Source organism: Rhagoletis pomonella, unplaced genomic scaffold, assembly GCF_013731165.1.
Source record: "Rhagoletis pomonella isolate Grant_MI unplaced genomic scaffold, Rhpom_1.0 Rhpom_scaffold_00004, whole genome shotgun sequence".
Classification (NCBI taxonomy): Eukaryota; Metazoa; Arthropoda; class Insecta; order Diptera; family Tephritidae; genus Rhagoletis; species Rhagoletis pomonella.
This window is the reverse complement of record NW_023458558.1, coordinates 60,775,426-60,795,884: the sequence shown is the minus strand read 5'-3', so window position 1 is coordinate 60,795,884 and position 20,459 is coordinate 60,775,426. Positions and strand designations below refer to the sequence as shown.

Below are 20,459 nucleotides of genomic sequence, written 5' to 3'. Positions count from 1 at the left end.
TTGCAGAAGCAATGAGCTTAGCCGACGACGCTTTAAAGGAATTTGAAGAAATGCGACAAGATGCAGAAAAAACTTTCATTTACTTTTCGAAACCGTAGAAGAAGTATGCACCAACCTAGGTACAGAAATCAAAGCACCGCGATACAGCAGTCGCCAAAAGAATCGCTTTAATGTGAAAACCGGAGACGCCGAGGCATACTATCGCATTGCTTTTTACATTCCCTTCTTTGATACATATATTGCTCATTTGAAAAGCCGGTTCCTAAACCATAAATCAGTTTTAAAAAATTTTAGTGTTTTGTTTCCAAAGTATGATTTTAACGAAAAAAAAACTGAAGAATTGTTTGCTTTCTATGAAAAAGTAATCGAAACAAAACATTCTTCTGGAGGTAAAAATGTGCAAAAAACGAGTTTCACACGAACATTTTCAAAATGCTTTCGAAGCATTACAAGTAGCTAATACAACGTCTTTTGGGAATATTTTTAAGTTGACGAAGTTCTAGAAGAATTTTTCAAAAAACCACGAAAAATTTTAAAATTCTTCGTTTCATTGATTTATAAGTAAAAAGAAAAATTTTATGTGTTTAAAATTATCAAAATGTTTTTTAATAAAGCGAAAAATTTTAATATATGATTTTAAAAATTCGTGTTTGAAACTTTATTACGCATACTTTCTTCTAAAGAGCCTTTTTTCTAGACCCATATTAGTGAAATATTTTTCTTTGACTCGAGGGGGGGTTTCAACCACCGAGCTTCTTCTTCCATTTGCGGTGGGAGTCTTGATGCAAATGGTTTTTATGGGGCCGGACCAGGGATGAAACCTTGGATTTGCCAGATGGTGGTATGCACCTAAAACCTCTAAGTTATATCACTAGGTATATTTACATGCAAATACATATCATATCGCTCATTTGCTGCAAGAGTGTTATTAGCCAAAAAATTAAAAACTCGAGAAAATAGCTTAAAATTTACTATTTACCTTCTTTTCTTTACCTTCTTTGCTTTTAATAAGCTACATATAACTAATCGATACTGCTAAAAAAAACACTTTTTAGGTCACTCTTGCAGCAAATGAACGATATATATGTATGCATGTAGATATGTATAAATGTGTTATGTTGTTAAGCTACTGTACGTATATAAATTTTACAGGAGAGCGAAAAAACGGTTTATTCTTTGAAGTCATTGGCGCATTTAGTACTCAACTAAGTCGAAACTATTCTAAGTCACAACTAAAGCTATTCATAGTCGCCTTAGTTTCGACTTTTCTGGCTAAGTACCAACTTAAAATTTAGTTTCGGCTGCAGCTGCAACTAAGTCGTAACTAGGAAGAAGTATTTTATCAAATTAAGGGAAAACAGACGAAATATGTAAAAATTAAGTTGGTAGAGGGTGATTTTGATAATATTGAATAATCTCCAATTAAAATTTACAAAGATCGATCCATTTTATTCGGAAGATGAAATTAAATGCGTATTACAATTCGAATAAAGCTAAATCACAAATTTATAATTGGAATAATTTAGATAAATTCTCATATAATAAGTCAGTTTCACGCTGGTTCTTTTAAAGTAAATTTGTGCGTAACATTTAGATATCTACTATTTGTATGTTTCACAGCATGCTTTCGATAAACATCGACTTCACATCACTGCGGTTGTTCTGGCTATTTCACACAATTAACAAGAAAATGATACCTTATTCTTTTGCATAATCATGCAATGAAAAAAAAAATTACATAAACGGACGATCAAACTTGACATTATTTAATAAAAATGTAATTTTTCCAAAATATCGTAAAGAAAAATCGATACATTTTCACACTCGTTTTGCTATATCGTAAACTAAGTCGAAACTACTTAGTAGAAGTCTGAAATGCGACTATGAATAGAAGTAAATTTTAAGTTGGTACTTAAATTTAAGCTGCAACTTTGTTAGTTTCGACTTAGTTGCTGGACTATGAATACGCGCCATTGCCTTGATAGGGGGTATTTACTCTAGCTATTATTTTACAAATCTGTTGTTTTAATACCGATTTAACGACTTGTATGCATAAATCGCGATGCCTGGAGTTTAGGGTTACCAAATCTCATTTTTGCCACAACGGCGATTTAGGCTGTTTTGCAACTGGTCAATGGGCGTTTGCAAAAACATCGACGAAATGTTCATATGTGTCTAAAGTGCCCTTGAAAAAGTAATTCAACTACCTGCATACGTACGAAAAACGAACTTTACTTTCGTCAGAACTTAGTTGCAGCCAACATCACTTGTACTGTTGTTGCCAATTGCAACAGTCAAGCACATACTATAAATATACGAGTTTACATATAAAAAACATATGTATATACATTTCTGTGGACATTTGACAAAACGGAGCTTTGCCGACATATGATATTTTCTTTCTCCGTGAAAGATAGATTTAAGTGGTTTTGTCAAATGTCCACAGATTTATAATAGGTTTTTCACTAGTGCCAAGTATATATATTTTTACTTCGGTTTACTGAATACTCATAAAAGTGCAATTTAATGCGGTAAGCTAAGCTCCAGTACTTAAAAACTCGTCGATTGACAAAAGTTAATCCATAGCGCTCGATTGTGAGAGCAATTTTTTAAAATTGGTGTGCAGCACAGGAAAAGTAATGAGGCTTCCAGCTACCATACTTAGAAAAAGAAACAATTTTAAAATAAAGAATTCAAGCAATTTGGAAAATGTTAAATTCTCAAACCACCAAACACGAATTTAGAAACCTATGAAATCACGAAAAAGAAAGCAAAAGAAATGACTTCTATTATTTCTTGTTGAATATGCATTAAATAAGAAGTATTCCAAAGTTGCTAAACATTTTGTTTGTTGATTTTAGGGATGTGCCGGATATAGATTTTACCGGATAACCGGATTCCGAATAACCTTTAAAAAATAACAGCCGGATTCGGATATCCAATCGGATATCCGGTAGACTGCTGCCCTTAATAAATTTCACAATATTGTTTTTTTGCCGGCTCGAGTTCACCTCGACCTCCGCACCGTTTCTGATGCTACAGAATTTACCACTTCGAAAACACAATTACGCACACATCAAAAAACAATCTTCATCAAATTCTTTGCTTTTGAACAATCAAGATGTTTTGTTTTCTTACGTTAATTTTTGTTTAAATTATACAGAACCCGCCTATTGACCTTTTTCGTTTCCGAACGCGTAGGTCTGCAATTTCGGCACGACGAAATGAAGAGCTGTGAATGTTCCAATAAATAGTTGCGGCATTGTTGTAATTTTTTCGGAACAGATTCGCACCGTCAGAATCGCACATGTGTGTTGATGCCTTATATGGACCTTACAGGGTCACATTGTTTGATCAAACTGTCTTCTGTGTAATTAGATGGTTTAACTTACACGCTTCAAAAAACCCATCAAATTTCAGTTTTTCGTTTTGGATGAAGTTGAAGAGAAGCTTAAGGAAGCTTTGTATTCATTTTTTAATACTAATACTAAGTCGTATACTTTTTCCTTGTTTAATTATGTGTTTTTATTTAAATTATTGTTCACAAATATGTCTGTGTAATTAGATGGTTTGACTTACACCCGTCAAAAAAACCCATAAAATTTCAGTTTTTGTTGAAGTTCGTCCGGGAAAGTTTTGCGCACTTTAATAAAAATAAGTATTTATCAATGCAAAGAGAATTTTCCCAAAATTTAAGTTAAAAAAATCGCAATCACAAATAGGCTTAGCATAGATACTTTGGACGCAATTTTACTTACAAAACAACTATTTAAAAACAAAAGCTCTCTTGATTTTAGTGCGGCTCGTAGACATTTACAAAAATTTCTCAATATACATATAAATACGCAATACTCCATATATCCCCGATATATGTACAATGTATAATGTATATATCGAGCCCTAACCGCCAAAATAACGTAAGCGGCATTTTTTCCAAAATTTTCTTTTTGATGCAGAAATATTCCTAGGGCATCTAGATGCAGATCATCAAATTGAATCCGCAATTTTGAATTTCGAAAAACTGACTTCAGATTCAGTATCAGCGACCCCAGGAGCCCCCTGGTAAAAAGTTTCAACCCATGACAGCAGTCTCTTGTCGAAAGCATATTTTCGGGTACTAGGCGCATTCTAAGTGAATGGCTGAAGTTTGTACATTCGAATTTTCCTTACAAAACTAAGATGCAGCGATTTATATTCTCAAGTTACATACCTGATGACAATACGAATGGAAATTATAATGGCGAGGTTTAAGTTTTTTAAACTATAATGTTATTAAACTGAAAATCGAAAGTTCGTTCAACATTTTTTTTAAATAAATCTCAGAATTAAAAAAGGACGTGTTAAGTCAGAAAACAACAGCTTCGAAAATTGGCTGCATTAAATTCATTGCTTGTGCTACTAAAATCTTATATCCATCCATTATTTTATTGACATATTTTGGAACGGATTTCCGTCATCCCTTGTCAAATTTGGTTTGGAGACAAACCGGTTTCGGCGTTGTGCCATCTTCAGTGTCATTTTTCGTTCTGGAAAATTTTTGTTGGTTGCTCGTATTTATACTCCTTATTAACTAGCTCTTTCTTTTGTTAGGTACGTCTTCTTAATTTTGCAGTATTTGCGGTGCTGAATAGGTAGATGAATTGTTCTGGCTTGTGTTGCTGGTAAGTTGAAGTCAGTGATTCTTCTTTGTTTTTGTAGTTAGTAGTGGAAGTAGTGGAAGGTAGTGGAAGGGAATACCATGTCTATCCTTAATACTTTAATATTAATCCAGAACGAAAAATTACACTGAAGATGACACAACGCCGAAACCGGTCTGTCTGCAAACCAAATTCTAAATTTTAAGCGAAAATACCTAATTTCGCGCCGTACATCCAGCTTTTACACTTAAATTTAAGATTTTTAAAATTCAAATTGTTCAGTGAGCGGCCCATTTAATATATGTAAAATTATCACGGAACTTATGTCTGACATAACTTCCATGAATCAAATCTGTGGAAGTAATGTCAGCCTTTACTTCCATCTACCAAAATCGTACGATGGTGGTAATTTCACGACATAACTTCCATGGAACTTAAGTCACGGTTCGACGGAAGTTATTTCCGTGGAAGTTATGTGGAAACCCCTAATTGAGCAGTAACGTCCCGAAGAACCAAATTCATACTTGATGAGGCTTACCGTGTAGGTTAGATTAGGTTGATGTGGCAGTCGGTCCAATCACCAACTCACTTAGACCTTGCAGGTCCATTGTGATACCACTGTGAAACACGGGAACGTCAGTGACTATTCTGCATAGAACCATTTTGAAGCTTTTATGAAGCGCAGGATCGGTTTTATTCCTTCACCGGATAATTCCGTGAGAGAGCTGAAAAAGTGCCTACCTAGAAAGACCGCTCTTATCTTAGCTAAAGCTGGGCAGCTTCAGAAGAAGTGCTCAACTGTTTCTTCTTCGTCCCCGTCTCAGCAACTTCTGCAATATGGATAGGAAATATTTATAATCTCGAAGCGTGCCTACCAAATAGCCAATGACCGATTACACAAGCCATGACAGCAAATCTTCGGTTTTTTCCTATCAATTTGTGGACATAGTAGCCTAGTTGTTGTACAAGTGCCCTCGTCTAACCATGACCTATTGACCTCTTGAATAATGTATTTGTCACCGAGAAGTCGTCTGTTGAATTTAGCACCCTTAATCCGATGCATCTATATTACGTGCATAGCCGCAGAAAACTAAACTCAGTAAATGCAATAGACGACTTCTCGGTGACAAATGAAGATTTTTCAAAGCTTTAAAATTAATTTTGGAGGGAAGGGAGGGAGGGAAGAGTAGTACTTTTAAATAACGAGATGATCTTTCTGAAAAAAATTTTGTTCATCGAGTTACAGGAGCTCAAATGTGCCCAAAACCCGTGATGTTTGCACTTATAGGTAAGAATATCTCAAAATCATGATGTGATAGATTTGAATTCAGCGCATCGAAAACCTTCGGGAAAGTATAGTTTCTGGTTTCTGGGTAAGGAGATCGGTCTTATTTTGTCGCCCTGTGTTATAGTCTTGTCTACAACATGTGTATTAACAGCCACCTCTTTTATAGCTAGAACTTCTGCCTGATAAACGCTGCAGTGGTCCGGAATTCGGTCGGATAATTCCGTGTAGGAACTTATTTCCTCCCTTCTCCACGGTCTTGGTTTTTGCCGCTCTCTTCTTGACGGGATATTCGTGTAGTATAAGGCGAAAGTTGGTACGATTTGGTCACCAAAAGCTTGGCTGTTTGGGAGAACATTACTTTCCCCGACTGGTTTGCTTGCTCAGCCGATCGAGGAACTCAGGGTTGTGCAATCAGGGCTGCCAACTTGGCTCAAACCGTGCCATTTTTTGGCCCTATTTTACATCTAATGGCACTTAATTTCTCAATTTAGCACTTAGTGCCATAATGGCACTTTTCAAAAATAGTAATATTTCAATACATTTTTGTGAAATCCTTCGCGAATACTTCTTTTTATCAACTAAAATTTTCTAATTTTTAAAGATTATTCAACGGGTTTATCTTATCTTGGCATTGCACTTTTGTTTTAGAAATGTGGTTTTTATTTTATTGCTAAATGGGAAGGATTAAAAAGGATGGCACTTTTATTTTTCTATTTGGCACATTTTGGCCCTCTTTTATTCTCAATATGGCTCCTCATAGCAAAGGATAGTTGGCAGCCATGTGTGCAATTCCCTTATGAAGATTTTGCCAATTTAACTCTGTTCCGATATTAAAGCCCTTATCTTGGAAACTTGGATTTCAATGACTCCAGGAATTGTATGGTACATGTAAAGGTGGACTACTAAATTGCTAAGAAGCATTTACATATTTGTTCTTAATTCTTTTGGTCTTCCATGGTCTTCTATAACAATGAAACATCCTTATCAAGTATTCCTGGTTACTTCTTTCTGTCTTATAAGATATGAGGGTAATATAAAAAATTATGGCGGCTTTTTATGAAAATACTCTAGTTTCCTACATAATTATTTTTCTTAAACAAGCCCTTAACTGCCGGTTTCACCAGCAATTTAAATAGAAAATTATTTTTTCACTTCTATCCATTTTCATTATCATTTTTCACTAAACGAAGGCTAGCTGAAACATTACATAACGTCGTTTAAAGTGCAAAACCGCGTATCAACAAAATGCAATACCGCGTATCAGCAAAATGCAAAACCGCGTATGTAAAGTTGTCGAAATTATCTTCTAGAGTGTAAAAACACTCATATTACAAAATGGTTTTCTTTTTTATAAAGCAATCGCACTTCTGGCTAGTGTATTTCAGGACGAATGGATAAGGATTGAGCCAAGAGCTTGTGTGAGCAAATCCAATTTGTGGCAGCCAATGTCAGTTACGTGGTTTTTGCAGAATGACGATACGCGGTTTTGTACTTTAAACGACGATAAACAAAATGTATTTACCTATAGAAATAAAATAAAGTGTATGTATAAAGGTAATTATGACTATGTATGTAAGATACATAGTAATGTGGCAGTGATTAAATTCCGCCTTGCGAATGTATCATAGTACTTACATATCCATACGTATGCATACCTATACTTATCGCAAACCATCTTCAAAAGAGGCTCAACTCAAAAATCATATCCGAAAAAATATCTGCTTGTGGGTCGCACAGATTCAATACAATCAATACAAAAACAGGTATAATAGTCCTTTTCTAGTTAGAAAATATAATCATGCAGGAATATATATTTTCATTAATTCCTAGGAATTGGTCTATGCACAAAAATCCATCAAACATTTTTTTTTTAGTTGTGCCCCTTTTGAAGATGGTGTGCGATAAACGTCTAAGCGCACTTCAAACCTAAGGAAACTTCGTTGTAAGAAAAAGTACAATCAAATTCTTACCACCCGCTACTATTCCGCTCATTTTATGTATACGAATTTTTGTTATCGATTTTTGTTATGTCTATTCGACTGAGACTGCTCATTTATTTGGGCGCTTTCTTCGAAAACCATCGGCGGCATTGTTGAATTTTGTTTATTTTTTCATTTTGTTTGTGGGTTGGCTGATACATACATACGTTCACAAACACACACATTTATAAACATTTATTTATTTACATACTTATGTTTGTACATTTTGTAAATATGTGTACACCAAGTCATATCCGATGCTGGCAAAGTCAAGCAAATTTATTTTCGCTAGTTATTAGCGAAAGAATAAACATATTCACTAATTAAAAAATTATGCAATTTTTATTTTCAATCAATTTCTCTTAGTTCCCAGCTATGTATGTATGTACCACATTTTTAAATATTTGTTTGATCTTTAAACTTGGTAAACAAAAAATTTTGGCAATTTTGAGAGTAATCTTGTTTGCCGAGGCAAATAGGTACATATGTACAATAGATATGTATGTATACCGAAGTATGTATTTACCTACATATGTATACATAAGTGCGTATTGGTAAAATTTTCGTAAAATGTTTACTCACCCAAAATTTGATTTTGTGGCAGTTATAGTCGATTTTATTTTATATAGAATAACTTTTCCTTTGACTACTTTGTTGTTTGTTATCCGTCAACAAAATCACTAAACTCTACTACGTTGATTTGCGGAAAATTTTGAAAAATCTACGCTTTTAAGCTTCAATCAGAACCGCACAACTAAATTAGCTATAACTGTCGCAATCGTTTGATTTTATTATTGATTTAATTACTACTACTTCAAAAAGGCTAATCGTTGTATAATTCTCATGACACGCGCTGATAATTTGTGCTGCCAATCCGTCACTACCATGGGTAAATGCGTACAAAAAAAAAATGTCGCAAAGTTGCAAGCGAATACACAATAACAACCAACACCCCGAAATGTACAACACTAACTGAACTTCATTGCTTCATGCGCAAGCTAGTCGTATGATTGTATGCATGTAACTCCACGTTCGACACATCTGAGTGGCTCACAGTGGTGTAAACAAACAACAAGGCTTTTTGTATTTGGTTGAAAGCACTCAAGCGACATTTGACTCACTACTGTCAAAAGCTGCTCATGCGTTTTGGCCAATTTCACTTTTTCCCGAAAATTGGTGAGAATGACAAACAACAACAATATATTTATATATGCACATAAACTGTAATTACAGCAATTAAGTCTAACTGACAATACTAAAGCGAAATTTGCACAAAAATTTGCCGCAAAGTGACGGTATGTTAGGTAATAATGAATCATTTGACTCATTGATAATGAGTTATTTGGAGTTTTGGTTGAATGATGTTGTCAGTAGGCGAAAAGTCGAAAGAAATTTTAAGTCAATAACAAATTAAATGAAGAGCAGTAAAGTAGTGTTTGCATTGTTCAACTTTGCGTTCAACTCAACGCAGGGTTGCACGTAAAAACGTTGATTGGCTAAAAATATCAAAACATGAAAAAATATTAAAAAATATTCGCCGTTCAAATGCGTTTATATCAGCGTTTGTTGTTCAACTATGCATTCAACTTTTAGTTGAACGGCCTTTCAACTAATCGCGTTCAACAAAGCTGGTCGCCAGCTAACATTTAGCCAGTCAACTTCCATTGTGCAACCCTACGTTGAGTTGAACGCAAATGTTGAACGAAAAGTTTAACAATGCAAACACTGCTTAACGTATTAACACTCATCTGAAACAAGCCATATGAAAATAGACAAAGCTTTTCTCTACACACTATTACTCAATAGTACATTCATACATACATTTAGGCGCAGAGAGCGTTTGTAGCAATACATTGAGCAATGAGCATCGAGTCCTGAGCATTGAATTATGCGCAGCGCAGCGCATCGTGTCCTGGGGTAAGAGCACACGAGCAGCACAAATTTACACTATACGCATGTCCACACGACTACATATTAATAACGAGCTTATGTAGGTATGCAGTGACGTTCAATAAGTTTTCAGCTGCTAACCCTATGACGTTGGTTGGGGTCATATCAACAAATGATGCCACAGGGCTAGCCATGAGTCAAATGTTAATAAATGAATAATCGCAGAAAAGTGTAAATATGTACATGCCCACACCCATTTTGTGCGTAGACGAAGGTAGGTAGGTATGCAAGTTTGTGTACATTAAAAAATAAATATAAAGTAAAAGTAGAAACGGATAGATAAGTACGTACTAACATAATTTGTTTAGTAAGTTTGCATATACATACATACATATATGTCTACATGTATACATATCTATGGACATACATACGTATGTACATACGTACGAGTAAAGTTAGAATGTATGTATGTATGTACATAAGTATTAATATAGCCTTTTATAAGGAGTTACTTTTCAAGCGCCGAGTTTTAAAGTTAACCAGATGTGTGTGTATTTATTCACTTCGAAATACTTTTGGCATAACGCCATGGCTGCACCCCTTGGGTACACAAAATATATATGTATGTGTGTATGTAGCAGCATCCACTGTGTGAATACGTATTTACGCACGTTGCTCACTTTGGCGAATTCATAACATTTATGTATAGTTTTAGCTGAATGATGTTATAGTAATTATGCGTCTCATGCACACATTGGTTTGCGGAAAGGAATCTATTAAAATTCGTATAAATGTATATGTATGAAAAAGTTTTGTTCACATAATTAAAGCATGCTGCAGTTGAAGGTACCACATAACTTTTTAGTCTGAGAGTTGAATCCTACAATATTATATGTAAATGTGAAAATTTGTGAATATGTGTGTGTGTGTGTTTGTTGCTCTTTCATACTAAACGGCTGTTATATAATTCGGCTCACATATACACTGCCAGAATAAAGTAGTGGTAAAGCGAATTTCTCACAATATATTTCGAATATTTTACCGCTATTTTTTGTAAAAATATGGTTTATTCTACAGCAAACAACACAAAAATATAATTACTACTTTTTTGCGGCAGAGTAGGTGTACGTAGATGAACATATCGAATATTTTTTTGAAGAGAGTTTCCGCCTTTCTAAATGTTAAAAATAATTAAAAAAATAAGGTAAAAAAATATTACAACAGTGCAGACGATAAACGATAGAGGTTCCAAAATAATTTATTTCGAAAATATTTTCCAGAGGGTGGCCACCTGTCAAAAAGCTAAAATCAATTAATTAATAATTTAAATAAAGTATCACAACAATGTGGGCGTCAAACAAAAGATGATAAAAAAGATTAGTTTTGAAAATATTTTTTGAGAGGGTTGCCATCGGTTAAAAAGGTTAAAACTAATTTAATTAACAAGTCAAAAAAATAATAATTTTAATACGGTTATAAACGAGAGAGGTTTAGAAATTGGAAAGCCTTATTTCAGAAATATTTTTAATGAAAGCTGCCAGCTGTTTTGAAATTCAAAACCCACTTAATTAATAAGTTAAAAAAAAAATATTTCAATCTGGGTAACAAACGAGAGAAGCTTTACGAAAGATGGCAAGTATTTTTAGGAGGGTTGCCGCCAGCTCAGGGATTTAATTGAGAAGTAAAATGAAGTCATCCTAATATTACAAATGTAAAAGTGTATGAGTTAGTGAGTGTATATACTGCTTGGTCTTTTTTTTTTGCCTAAAATTTGGCATGACTGTGACTGTGATTAAGACAGAGCATATTTCTTGAAAAGGATACCACCTGCCTAAAAGCTGACTTCTCCTTTAAACAAAAGGTTTACTATTTTTTCTTTGCTAGTTTTATGTAACCTTATTTTTTATAAAAATAAAACCTATGATATTACAAAAACCATAATTTCCAATTTGGGTCTTTATACATAAATTAGAAAAATTCAACAAACTTTCACGTTGATGTTTTATAATATTTCCTGACGGTGCTACACGTTTTTTTCCATACAAAGTATGATCGCCCTGCGTATTTTACCCGGAAATAAAAACAGCATGTTTGATGATTAGGTACGCAAACACCGCAACAAGAAATACACACTGCAGAGGCTTTAAGAGAAACATCGCATACATCACACACTGGATTACACAAGTAACTCGGCCACCACGAAACCAAAAAGTCTATGAGCCTGTAAGTAGCTGGGATCATACCGTAATCGCTTTTAGAGTGAGTGGAGTCACCAAAACAGGCACTCCTGCTGTTTGCAAGTCTTTTGTATACAATTGTTGTTGTCCGCTGTGAACCGACAACTTGAATAACTCAGACGAACGAGGGCAACTCGGTACCCTCTCTCCCAATCGAGTTTCGAGTTGCCGCAACAAAAGTTTCTGTATCTGAACATCTTCCAAGCGGTCCAGCTATTGGGTATTTCCGTACTGGACGGGGTAATTAGAGAGTAAGCGAAAAATTAGCTCTCTAAAATGTAATGTACCAGAAGTACGTCAACGCAAAAAGTGATATTTCGTGCCCAGTAATTGAGAAACAGCTTATTCACATGGTTTTTGTTGTCGCCACTTAAATGCAAATACTTGGAAATAGAATTTTGGTTTTCACAAACTTGTTTGCATTAATAAATATTTAAGTATAAACAAGTAATTTTTACAAAAAATAACCGACCTCAATTCTCATTTAAAAAAAATATATATATATACATCTCATGATGCACTGATCAAATCTTAACCAGATTAGTATGGGACACTACCTTTCCGATGCAAAAAGAATTTTCGAAATCGGAGGAGGTCATGAGCGGACTCTCTATCTCTGGATGTTAGTAGTGAGGCTCAATATTTCCACCCTTGCCCCCATTGGCGAAGCTTTGACGCACGCATTTATCTACCCTACCGCAGTGCCACTTTCGATGACTGCTGGCGTCAGCAAACGGCTGACGCGGATATCTTCCGAGCTTCGATCGAGTGCCACGAACGCATGCTTGTGTGGCATCGCTCATTCGTCCCAATCTATTAATTTGCATTGTTGCAACATAGCTCCGTCACCACTGTTGCAAGTTGGTGCATCGCAAGGTTCTGGAGCAGTTTATACACCGAGTGCGCAGTTGTTCCTCCACTGAGCAAGGTAGCTGCTACCCCTGAGGATGTACCGCTAGTGCAGTAGAAAATTTAGCAGAAACGTCTTGCTAGTCCCCCCTGGTGCGTACAAGAAATAAGGGCCGCTCTCCACACGGTTCATAATATTATGGGAAATTTGCCTTTGCTCGGGAAATAGTATAGGTTGTGTTTTGGTGACTTGGTGTCATAATTCAACTCCCCGAATAACTCATTGGACAGTTCCCCCGATCGTTGCAGAGTGAGCGACTCCCTGAAAAACTCATTGGACAGTTCCCCCGTTCGTTGCAGAGTGAGCGAACTGAAATCCCACATCCATTTTCCTACCATTGCGAAAAGTTTATACTCAATTAGTGTCAGAGCTTCATCGTCATGGGTTGTTTCTTGAAACCTGTGGGCTATGTCTTCAAAAAAAGCAGTTGCAGGGGTTTAAAAGTCCTCAAAGTTTACTAAGTAAAACCTGCCATTCGGGACACCTATATTTAAATATTTCATTTAACTTGTCGATTAAAATGTTTTTTAATTTATAAACGGGCGGCAACCCTTTTTAAAAATATTTTCGAAAGAAAGCCTGTCGTGACAGGTGGCAACACTCTTTCAAAATATTTACAACTAAATTTGCCTTAAACCTTTCTCATTTGGTACCCATTCTAGAATATTTGATTTATATAATTAATTAAATTGATTTATGTTTATGAAAAGGTGGCAACTCTCTTCAAAAAAATTTTTTAAACATTTGTTTTACATCCACATTATTGTAATATTTCATCTAACTTAACAAATAATTGAATTTTTACTTTTGAAAAAGTGGCAACCCCCTTCATAAAATATCCTGTATGTTAATCCAGATTACAGCCTATAAGTGTCATAGAGATACGTCCTACCGTGTTGACATTAATGAGCAACAAACATATACACTCACTAACTTACAAACCTTCACATTTATAATATTGCAGGTTTGATTAAAATGGTTTTAAATTTCTATATGGGTGGCTACTATCTTCAGAAATATCATCGAAATAAAGCTTTCTTTACCCCCTCACATTTGATACCCATATTTAAACGTTTCGTTTAACCTTTTAATTAAATTGTATTTGCATTCCTTAACAGGCGGCAACCCTATTTAAAAATATTTTGAAATAAATTCGCCTTTATCCTTTCTCATACTAAAATATTTGATTTTAATAGTTAATTAAATTGATTTTAGGTTTATGAAAACTCTCTCAAAAAAAAAAACAAATATTAAATCGTTTTTAAACTGATTTTGTTTGGTACTTACACTGTTGTAACATTTTATCTAACTTTCATAAATACATAGTTGATTTTAACTTTTGAAAGAAGCGGCAATCCCCTTCAAAAAATATCCTATATCTTAATCGAGGTCATAGCCTCTAGCTATGCCAAATTTCATTGAAATACGTTCAACTCACAAACTTTCACATTCATAAAATAAATAGGATGTATTTTATGGATTTTTCATCTAAGCCAAATTTGAAATGTTTAAAGTTTGCTAGCCTCCTCTTAAACACAACCTATAATGCATTTATACATCCATGCACCAGCCGTATTGCGATATTCCGAGCATTTAACGTCGTTTAAAGTAGAAAACCGCGTATCCGTCATTCTGCAAACCCGCGTACCTGGCATTTGCTGCCAAAAATTGGATTTGCTCACACAAGCTCTTGGCTCAATCTTTATCCATTCGTCCTGAAATATGTAAAATAGCCAAAAATGCGATTGCTTTATAAAAAAGGGAACTTTTTTGAAATATAGGTGTTTTTCCTATCTGGAAAATAATTTATGCAACCTCAAATACATGTTTTTTCATTTTGTTGCCACGCGGTTTTGTACTTTAAACGACGATATGTAAATAATATGTAAGCAGTTAACAAAGCAAATCAATAATAGAGCTTTCGACACCAGTGCGTATGAGTAACTAATAATCGTAGTGTATGTAGTCGCGTAAGGTTACTAATACGTCAAGGACGACTGGGGTGGCTCCAGCAATAAATCTGCTTTGCATTTCAGCACGTTATGGCATTAAATTACATAAAAATCTATAAAGAAAGATGGTAATTTTCCTTATGGGTTCCTATAAATAACTTAAATTCAAAAAAAATACAATGTACTGTATGTATGTAAAATATATTTATACATATTAGCTTATTTTTGAAATAACGAAATTTAGTGAATAAGTAAGTAGTGCTATATGTATTTAAGAATGTATGCGCATCTGCCTACATGAATAGGCGGCAGGTAGTATGTAGGAAATTTATGTAATAGCGTTACTTACCTTTTTTTAAGTCGAAGTACTGGTTTTTCTATATGCTTCACGAAATACTGGTAAAAAATCCAATATTAAGTATTGCCAGACACTTTCCGTTTGCGGCCACTTTCGCCAGATGCTTTAAATTTCGCGTGGGTACATCATTTCCTGCCCATACTTCACGCAAAAAAAATATAAACGAATCATTAAATTTAACAGCATGTGTCTTCATTCACTAGCGAATTATTTTGACCCCTGGTGACAATGAAAAGGTTTGGCAATAGTATATATTGATTTTGAACAATATTTAGTTAAGAATGCATAAAAACCAGAACTTCGACATTAACGAAAGTAAGTAACGTTTTATATAATATTCCTTTCCTACCTGGTTCCTGCAAAAGACCGTCTACTCAAGCAATCTGATACCTATACATTCTTAAATGCATATAACACAACTTATGCCTTAAATATTTTTACTTCGAAAATAAGTTAGGTCTGGCGGCCCTGTCATCTTACCCTATTCCTCAGTTTAATTTCTTTAATGAAGCAACAATCAGTTTTTGGGTCTGAGAACCTGTTGAGTATATATATGTATTTTCATTAAAAGATTCATAGAATATTGTATTTTTATTGGCAACTTGCCTGAATTGGGAGCCATATATGTATGTAGTTAGTATTAGTAATGGTGGTAGTGCGAGTTTATGTGTATGTACTGAAGTAAACTTTCGTACAACTAAAGACTTATGTTTGTCTGTTTGGTGACCTGTCTGACCTTTGACACGAGCATGGTACACCGCAACTAGTGATTATTGGTATCCAAGGTGAACCTAAAAGCATTTGCATTTCCTATAACTTTGGAACGTGGAAGGACGTGTTTAAGATTTCAATCGAACTTTGCAGAAAATTAATTAAAATGTTAAATAAGTTATTGTAAAACCATGAACAATGAATAGTGGCGTTTACGAATGTATGCAGTTACTCTCTGTACCTTTTTAATCATTCAAAGAGTATGGCAAACCTACAAGGCTGTATAGCCTAAAGCAACAACCGGCTAAGCCACATACCTGAGGCAGCCGTCGATGACTCCTTTGCCTGAGAAAAAGAACGGTATAAAAAGTGGATGGCCCAACCCCTACAATTTAATGCTAACAACCAGCTTTTTCACTGCTGGTATTATTGCTTTATGCACAGCTGTTACTCATTAAACGAAAGCAGACAGCTCAAAAATTATTTAAATTGCCAAAGACAGCGCCGGTGACAGCTGACGCGCCATGGCTTTGGCGGCGATGAAAAAAAGGATTACAAAAAGAAAGTGTGTCAGATGGCAAGCACAAGAAGAGTAAATGAAAACCAACGCCATAGAATATTGAAATTTGTAGAAAAGCACAACAGAGCTTTCAAGGACAATAAGAAGGGGATTTATATATTTAAATATCAAGACATCGTTACATATATTTATATATGCATATAAGGTAATAAGTACATATTTTCGCATGTATGCAGGGACGGATCCTGAACATTTGGCTATAGGAAAATGACGCATACCGTTGGAGTGAATTACTGGAAAATGGGTTAAGGCAAAACGAACGAGTATTTTTTATCTGCAATTAATAAATTTTCAAATCTACATTTACATATACATATGTACAAAAAAAGTGACAGTTGATGTATAAAAGTTAAGCAAAAGGTATTGCTTTGACTTATAAGCAACTACTCCTTATTATATGGATAATAATTTAAGTCTTTGCTACTTTTGCTACCCAGAAAGAGCTTTTACTACAAAGTGAACATAGTCTTAAACAAATTTTCGTACAAACGTGGCAGCACTTTCGTTGTCAAAAAGAACATATAATATTGGGAAGCCACAAACATAGCCAGCATCCTTATTTTCTATGACCTTTGGTTATGTTTTATTCTGTTAAACTGGTACTCTCACTATATTGCAGTCGTCACTCTTGTAAAACATTTCTTTTAAGGTTTTTATAATTATTTGTTAAGATTCGTTTTTCTAGGGAAACGATTCTAATTGAATTTGTTGAAATTATTAAAAATAATACTAATTACCTTGAAAAATTCATGGATATAAAAAAATATAGGTGGCGAAAATATATATAGGGAAGAGTCATTTTAGCATTCTTTGGCTATTACCCACCGGTTATTTAATGTTTATTATTTTTTTATGAAAGTGTAACCTTTATGAAGTGTAAACAAAACTATGTAAATCAAACTTTGTATAAAAATTTGAAAAATTGGAAAAAGCCTCATTAAAATTATGAGCAGTTGCCCAAAATTTGGTGCAAATCGTATCCGAATCGTGTGAATGCACAAATATTTTTCTTTATCCCAATCACGAAAAACAATCTGTTAAAATTTTACAGTAGAAGTTTTCTATATTGCACCAATCGTGTAACTACAAGAAAATTGTGGCTTAGTTTTTATTCATCAGGCTCAGTGTTTTCAGACCATTACCATTTTAGCTTTTTTCCGGTCCGATTGGGTTTTTTTATTTGAGTTTAACGGCAAAAAATATGTTTAGCTTCCAGCTTTTTTATCAGCATTTTTTAATTTTCTGGCGTTGTTAGCTTTTTAATTTTTTTTACAAAACAACATGAACAGTGTTAAGAAATTCAGTAAGATCTTATTCAAATAATGTACAGGCAGGTGGCTACCATTAAGGGAGAAGTAGATTGTCTGCCTAACTTATCGACGTCGGTAAAAAGTAGGGCTGATGATTTCACCCGGGTAATGAGCTACCCGGGTACCCGGGTAGCGGGTGAAGCCCTACCCGGGTATTGAATTACCCGGGTAGCCGGGTATTTTATTACCCGGGTAGACCCGGGTAGACCGGGTACCCGGGCAGTATGGTAATTACCCGGGTACCCGGGCACCCGAAAAAATCTGGAGAGGTGAAAATTAAACGCATTTACGATTATATAACGCAAACGAACGTACATAGGGAAAATTTATAAGAATCTTCCATACCATATGGGGAAATATTATAATATACAACACATACATTGCACTTGACAAATCCGTCATTCATCACACAAGCGTACTTCCAAACCCAGCTTGTTTTAGGCATGTCTAAAATATTAATATTTACGAAGTTGGTAATGCACGTACAGATATCGGATCGGGAACAAATAAAATTATTGAGACACACCCACCTGCGAATCTAAACGATGACCGACAGTTGAGGTAATTTTTTGTGTTGGAATGAAAAAAATTTTAAAATTTCTTCCACAATTATTTCACAACAATACGTTCATCAACCTACTTCTCGTATTAAGGAAACTTCATTAAATAATTGTGATTTTAAAAGCTTTAAATATTATGTGAAAAGAAACTATAATTTGAACAAGCTGATACAATAAAAGTACAAAATCTTTAGGTGAATGAATAGCATAAGGCTTTGTCACCTTACTTTTTGTACCAGTGGCCTACCACAGGGTTTAGTTCTTATATAATTCCCAATGAGAACGTTCTCGTCAGTTTTGTTCTCATTTTGGTTTTGGTTTTGACGCGTTCTTGGGAACAAAACTACGACAATGGCATTTAGTTTCGATCATACATTTCGTTCTCAGTCCCTGTTTTAAAACATTAATATTTAATATTCTTTAAAATATACATACATACATACATATGTACACATGCATGTATGTATATGCATTTACAAAAATTAGAAGTTTGAATTTAAGTACAGAAACTAATGTTTTAATTTACTTTTCTTGTCTCCGTCTACTCAGGCAAGCGGTTAGGTGTACATAGTCGCGTACACTCTAGACATAAAAAAATAATTATAAAAAAAAATTTTCTCACTGAAAAAATATTTATCCTCACCAAAAAGATTATACAAGAAGCTTTATGTCGCATTACCCGGGTGTTTTCGTTTAACCGGCACCAACATATGTATATTACCTGGGTACCCGGGCAAATCGGGTAATACCCGACTACCCGGGTAATAAAAGCCCCGGGTAATACCCGGGTAATCGGGTACCCGGGTACCCGGGCACCCGGGTAATACCCGGGTAACCGGGTACCCGGGTATCATCAGCCCTAGTAAAAAGGTAACCATCTACTCTGATTGCCAAGAGGGAACCAGCCTCTGCGCTCGTTCCGTTACGCTCAAAGCTGGTAGCCAGTCCGCCAAAGGATTTTTCGGGTGCGGTACTAAATAGATGCCTCTTAGAAAAATCCAGGCCAGTGGGAAGCTCCTCCAACCTCATATCTTCTAGTCGGCCCGGCTAGTAGGAGCATCTTTCAGTTGCTTTTAATATTTTCCTATTCATTCTTATGTTTGTATAATTGTAGTAATATTGGAGAGAGTGGGAGTACCTGGTCTATTAAAAGGACACACCGTATCCTAATCTCAACATTTTCTCTTATACTTCACAAAGAAACCTTAAGTTTCTGATCAAGCAAAAAATATTGTTTCAGCTTTTACCGGAAGTAAAATATGAGAACTGTGACGCTTTAGGAGATGATACCTAAACTTAAAAATGTTAATTTAAAATACTTTTGAAGAACTTGCGCATAGTGATGCACAATTTTTTTATTGATAAATATTTACAAGTTAGTGTCTACAAAAATTTATATTTTTGATCACTCTTTGAACAATGTGGTTGTTCACACTTGTCAGGTTATCAGGTTATTTGGTTAAAAATTATTATTCTTAATATATTTTTTGTCGTAAACTGAATAAAAAATATAACCACATAACCAGATAACCAGATAACCTGATAACCTGGCAAGCGTGAACAACCTCATTGTTACTGTTTTGAAATTACAGTAATGATTAAATTTGGTTTTTTAATATTTTTATTTCTTTTTACCATTAAATCAAATATTGATTTAGATTTGTTTTCTAGCTTCTTAACTTTTTCTCTCTAAAAATTTAGACCCCTACAATAACGCCCCCCGCATCACCGCCCCCGCCCCGCATCACCGCCCCCCTGGGATCCGACCCTGCATTTATGAATCCACCCATGGAATTGTGAAGCCAACACAATCGTAATAGTCCATTTAAGTACGCCAAACCGGAATTTCCGTTAAAGATAAGCATTGAATTCCGACTGTACTACACTGAGAAAAAGGATTAGTTTCGACAACTAATCATATTTAGTTCCCGAATTTTGACAATATTTGGGAAATGTGACCAAGGATTGGGAACTATTACCATGGGTTGGTAATTATAACTAAATATATTAAAGCTTCTAATATTCATCTAGGTTGTACCAAATCGTT

At 34.8% G+C, this 20,459-nt stretch overlaps 1 protein-coding gene across 2 annotated transcripts in view; it reads right to left on the bottom strand.

Moving 5' to 3' along the window:
- LOC118737905 (uridine phosphorylase 1-like) overlaps positions 1-20,459 on the bottom strand; it is a 175,591-nt gene that overhangs the window by 130,940 nt on the left and 24,192 nt on the right. Inside the window, exon 1 of one of the 2 annotated variants that reach the window (XM_036468723.1) lies at positions 8,487-8,934. The exons of the other annotated variant lie outside the window; for it this stretch is intronic. The gene's annotated coding sequence lies outside the window, so the exon portion shown is untranslated. Of the gene's footprint in view, positions 1-8,486; positions 8,935-20,459 lie in introns of those variants that run through there. 2 annotated transcript variants of the gene reach the window in all.